Genomic DNA, 6,268 nt, shown 5'->3' on the forward strand with positions numbered 1-6,268 from the left:
AATCGGGGGGTTAAGATTTTCCGACCAAACTTTCCAGAAAAATTACTCGGAGAATTCCGCGTCGAATGAGTCTTCGTACACCCAGATCCGATGTCGGCTGTGACCTGTAGGCGTGGCAGAAAAAAAAACAAAAGGAGAATATGAACATTAAGTGGCTATGCGTGGTTTCTGGAAAACAGGGAAGGAGTTATCGGATCGAGCTGAAATTTCGCGGATAAGCTCCTGGGCCCTAGGGGACCTTAACTTGTGAATTTCAGCCCGATCGGACAACGTTAAAGGGGGGAGGGTGGGTTTGGGTGGTCGAAACTTTCGGCCAGATTTTCCGCATGAAGGAAAAGTCGGACGGGGATGAAATTTGGCAGGTTTCTTAGTTGGAGCTCGGGCTACGAAATGCATCCCTCCCCATCCCTCTGCGACCACTGGAACCGAAGATCGCTTAACATTGTCGTGGTTCGCCTCTTTAAAGAGGCACGAGTGTGCCTCCTTGACAAGATTTGCACGCAATTAATTAAGCATAAATTGTGTTTCTCGTGCTCATTTGTACAACCGTATATCAAACAAAAATGTGGTTTAATCCCACTTTTTAGACAAATAATGAAAGAAAGGATAAGATTATAGTCCATAAAAAATGACAGAATGCCTTGGACTAGGCATGTGGTTTAATCCCACTTTCTAGGCATATAATGAAAAAAAGGTTAAGATTGCATTCCACAAAAAAGAATGAATGCCTTGGACTAGGTATGTGGTTTAATCCCACTTTCTAGGCATATAATGAAAAAAAGGTTAAGATTGTATTCCACAAAAAAGACTGAATGCCTTGAACTAGGCATGTGGCTTAGTCCCACTTTCTAGGCATATAATGGAAAAAAGGTTAAGATTGTATTCCACAAAAATGACAGAATGCCTTGGATTAGGTATTTGGTATAGTTCCACTGTCTAGGCATATAATGAAAAAAGGTTAAGATTGTATTCCACAGCAAAGACTGAATACCTTGGCCTAGGCATATGGTTTAGTGTGGTTAGGTATGGGGTTAGGCATGTAATGAAAGAGAGACTGTATTGATTCGGGAGCTGTTGCTAAATTGTATTGTAGTGGTGTTGTTCCGAACATTTTGAAAGAAGGAAAATCCCCTAATTTGTGCGCTAGTCATCGCCCCATTACAGTGTCGGGAACTTTAAGTAAAGTTTTAGAACCTATATAACTTTCTGAATTGGTGCTTAAATGTAAAGTTGGAGATCGCCAGGTCAGTTTTCGTAAAAGAATGGGTTGTGCGTTTGTGCACAGGTTAATGAACAAAATTATAGCAAAAGCTCATGCTCTAAATCTGCCGTTATTTTTATTTTGTGTCGATATTTCCGCCGCTTTTGATTCTGCTGTGCATTTTAAACTTTTCTTAACACTTTTAGACCAAGGGGTTAATCCTTATATAGTAGCTCTTTTGTCGTATTGGTATTCATATTGTTCAATTAATATTGAACTGTCGGATGAAAGTTCATCGTCACCTATACGGCTTTTAAAAGGTGTAAGGCAGGGTTCGGTTCTGACTCCCTTGCTTTTTATTACCCTGATTCACGCTATTACAAAGAAAATTCCTGGAGGATTTATATTTGATTTTTTTTTTTTTTTAACCTGAGCCTTGTATGTTAAGCTGACGAGCTTATGATAAACAGTGATGTTCATACGCTTCAAATGAATCTTGAGCTACTTGTAGAAGGGTATAGATCTGTTGGGTTGTCGGTCAATGCTTTTAAGAAGGAATTCATGTGCGGGTTACAGAGTAGCGTTGTTGTAGTTGTAGATGACCATGTTGTACGTCCAAGTCAATCTCAGAAGTACCTTGGTGTAACATATGGATCTAATATGAAAAACAGCCGAACAATGATGATTGATTGCGTCACAACGGGTTTGAGGATAAGTTACGCTAAAGTGGTTTCACTCAAATTCAGTTTAAATAGAAAAACAGCCGAACAATGATAATTGGTAGCGTCACAACGAGTCTGAGGATAAGTTACGCTAAAGTGGTTTCACTCAAATTCAGTTTAAATAGAAAAACAGCCGAACAATGATAATTGGTAGCGTCACAACGAGTTTAAGGATAACACTCAAATTCAGCTTAAATAGAAAAACAGCCGAACAATGATGATTGATAGCGTCACAAAGGGTTTGAGGATAAGTTACGCTAAAGTGGCTTCACTCAAGTTCAGTTTAAATAGAAAAACAGCCGAACAATGATGATTGATTGCGTCACAACGGGTTTGAGGATAAGTTACGCTAAATTGGCTTCACTCAAATTCAGTTTAAATAGAAAAACAGCCGAACAATATGATAGATAGCGTCACAACGGGTTTGAAGATAAGTTACGCTAAAGTGGCTTCACTCAAGTTCACTTTAAATAGAAAAACAGCCGAACAATGATGATTGATTGCGTCACAACGAGTCTGAGGATAAGTTACGCTAAAGTGGCTTCACTCAAGTTCAGTTTAAATAGAAAAACAGCCGAACAATGATGATTGATTGCGTCACAACGATTCTGAGAATGTTACGCTAAAGTGGCTTCACTCAAATTCAGTTTAAATAGAAAACAGTCGAACAATGATGATTGATTGCGTCACAACGAGTCTGAGGATAAGTTACGCTAAAGTGGCTTCACTCAAGTTCAGTTTAAGTAGAAAAACAGCCGAACAATGATGATTGATTGCAGCACAACGGGTTTGAGGATAAGTTACGCTAAAGTGGCTTCACTCAAATTCAGTTTAAATAGAAAAACAGCCGAACAATGATGATTGATTGCGTCACAACGAGTCTGAGGATAAGTTACGCTAAGGTGGTATCACTCAAATTCAGTTTAAACAGAAAAGTTTTGTCGAGTATTTATTCAGCAGTTGCTGTACCAGTTATTTGTTATGTTTCGATAATGTGGGATTGGCTATCTAATACAGAGAAACTTCAGATTAAATCAGCTTTTTTCAAATGCTTCAAGTTTCTCCTCCGACTCCCTCTTTATACCAGACATACATACCTCGAGAATGAGTATGAGCTATGCAATATTTTAACGCAGCTGCCCAGGCTTGAAGGTTATGCTTGATTAAAAGCTCTAAGCGGTCTTCCTGAATGCGTATATACATATTTGATCTGCTGTTCTGATGTTTTTTACTATGTTTATACTTCGTAGATTTTAATAAATTGAAAACATTATTATTTGTGCATACAGAAACCAATGTAAATTAGATTATAAAAGATTAATTTTGGCATTCACAAAAACAAGGATTATCCTATTATGTAATTGGCTAATTTTGTCTGTCAATAAGTGAACGTATGACGAACCTAGCTTCACTTCGTGTTCTGTATTAAATAAAAAAACAAGTTTTTTAAATGAAAGTAAGGAGCAACATTTAAACTTAAAACAAACAGAAATTACTCCGTATATGAAAGGGGCTTTTCCTCCTCAACGCCTCGCTCTTTACGCTAAAGTTTGACTCTTTCTCTTAACTCTATTTTTAAAACAGTAAGAAACTTTAGCGTAAAGAGCGGGGCTTTGAGGAGGAAAAGCCCCTTTTATATACGGAGTAATTTCTGTTTGTTTTAAGTTTTAATGTTGCTTCTTACTTTTATTTAAAAAACGTGCTTTTTTATTTAATTTCTGGACGTTTTTGAATTAATACATGTTTTGATCTTGGCTCTCCGCACATAAATAATTAAAACGAAATTTACATATTAATTAATTGCAATTAATCAGAAGATTTTGAGAAAAAAGGAGCGAGTAAGGAGGCCAAGTTGCCCTCCAAGTTTTTGACTACTTAAAAGAGAAACTAGAACTTTTAATTTTTTACAAACGTTTTCATTGGTAAAAATATACGTAAATTTCGAATTAACTTACGTAACGAACTTCTATATTCGTATTTTTTTATTGCGTATATGAGGGGGTTCAACCTTCCTTTGCTCTTTAACACTAAAGCTTAGATTTTGTCCCAATTCCTTAAGAATGACCTCTGAATCAGAAAGGCCGTAGAATAAATAGTTGAAATTACTAAAAATACTTCAGCGTAAAGTGTGAGGTATAACGAGGAGGTAAACCCCTCATATGCGTAATAATTTTTGTTCGTTTTAAGTTTTAATGCTGCTCCTTACTTTCAGTACAAAAAATTTTTCATATTTATTTTTTCATTGTTTTTTAAATAATGCTGGAAAATCCTGCGCCCCTTCATTGAAATTCTCTTCCTCCATGAGAAGTTTCTCCAACTCTCCCCCCATAAACCAAAATAATCCCCCTGAAAACGTCTGTACACTTCCTAGTAACCATTACTATATGTAAACACAGGTCAAAGTTTGCAACTTGCAGCCCCTCCCACGGGGACTGCGGGGGAGTAAGTCGTCCCCAAAGACACAGTTATTAGGTTTTTCGACTATGGTGAATAAAATGGCTATCTCAGAATTTTGATCCGCTGACTTTTGGGAAAAAATGAGCGTGGGAGGGGGCCTAGGTGCCCTCCAATTTTTTGGTCACTTAAAAAGGGCACTAGAACTTTTAATTTCCGTTAGAATGAGCCCTCTCGCGACATTCTAGGACTACTCAGTTGATACGATCACCCCTGGGAAAAAACAACAACAATAACACGCATCCGTGATTTGTCTTCTGGCAAAAAATGCGAAATTCTACATTTTTGTAGATAGGAGCTTGAAACTTTTACAATAAGGTTCTCTGATACGCTGAATCTGATGGTGTGATTTTCGTTAAGATTGTAGGACTTTTAGGGGGTGTTTCCCCCTATTTTCTAAAATGAGGCAAATTTTCTCAGGCTCGTAACATTTGATGGGTAGAACTGATCTTGATGAAACTTATATATTTAAAATCAGCATTAAAATGCGATTCTTTTGATGTAACTATTGGTATCAAAATTCCATTTTTTTAGAGTTTTGGTTTCTATTTAGCCGGGTCGCTCCTTACTACGGTTTGTTACCACGAACTGTTTGATACCAATTAGGTTTTGTCAATTTTTGGATAAAGGATATTTTTATTCGTTTTTATTGCTAACAATACGTATTTGTCCCTGAAACAAAAGGGCATATCTCTCTCATGTTTTATACTTGGGCTAGAAAGTGAACTGATCGACTACCTAATGTTTATATATGTATTGTATACCTCTCCAATTTCATTTGTTTGTTAGTAAAAATAATAATATTCATATTTATTTGAAACACTCCAACATTCTTCTTAAGTTAGAACAGCGGCATAATTTCGTTGAAATCGTGGAGGTGGGGCAAAGTTGGAGCCAATTTTCCAAAATCAAGTGAAAATGACAGTGAAACCCCCCTTGTATCCCTGGCCATGGAGCCTTTCGAGGGGGAATAAGGGTATTGTAATTCCATTTTGAATTGTATTTTGTATTGTATTGTATTGAATAATGATAAACTTCTTCTTCTTCTTCTTCAAAAAGTGAACTATTTCACTCAAAGCATTTCTGCTGAAAATAAAATTTCGCATGCAATTTGAGTTTGGGCAGATATAATATGCATACAATCCTGAAAAAGGCTTATGCTAGATTTGCCTCTCACTCAAACTATTTGTCTTGTCTTTTTCTCCATTTAGCCATGGCCTGTTTTTAACTGAAGAGCATTAAATCATTTAGACTGTAATATCATTTCTAATGTCACTCAAAGCATTTTGTCAAGCATTATGTCAAAGCATTTTAAGTCACTCAAGAATACAAAAATTGTGTATTCTTGAAGATTATATTTGATCTACTGTTCTGATTGCTCAATGTTGATTTTTTGATTTTTCGTGTTTTGTATATACGTTAATATGAAGTTTTCTTGTTAGTTTATTTTTATTTACTTTTTTTTCGTTGTTTATTTACTCTGACCATTCTTCCGTTGTGGTATGGAGGGCTATAAATAAAATTCGTTCATTCATTCATTACAGTCAGTGAAAAATAACAGAATGCCTTGGACTAGGCTTTTTGTTCAGGCTTCTAAGACCAAACAAAAAGTGGTTCGTCTTGCGGAAGACATTATAAGAAAGAATTTATAAAATGTAGAACTCAAAGGGTGGGGTTAAAGTCTAAGATATTTATCTAGATTAGAGTGTAGGAGTGGTATGTTCAACGGTGTCGGTGTTAGGTGGCATTTGCAATCCATAAGATGGAACCTCTCTCTCCAATCGACCGTCAATTCCTTAGAAAAAAAAATTTACTGTGTGAAACTACGGTTCATAGAAAACTTCAGGTGAATAGTCAAATTCAGACAAAAATTTAAATTGCAAGCGAAATT

This window comes from Artemia franciscana, chromosome 18 (assembly GCF_032884065.1).
Source record: "Artemia franciscana chromosome 18, ASM3288406v1, whole genome shotgun sequence".
NCBI lineage: Eukaryota > Metazoa > Arthropoda > Branchiopoda > Anostraca > Artemiidae > Artemia > Artemia franciscana.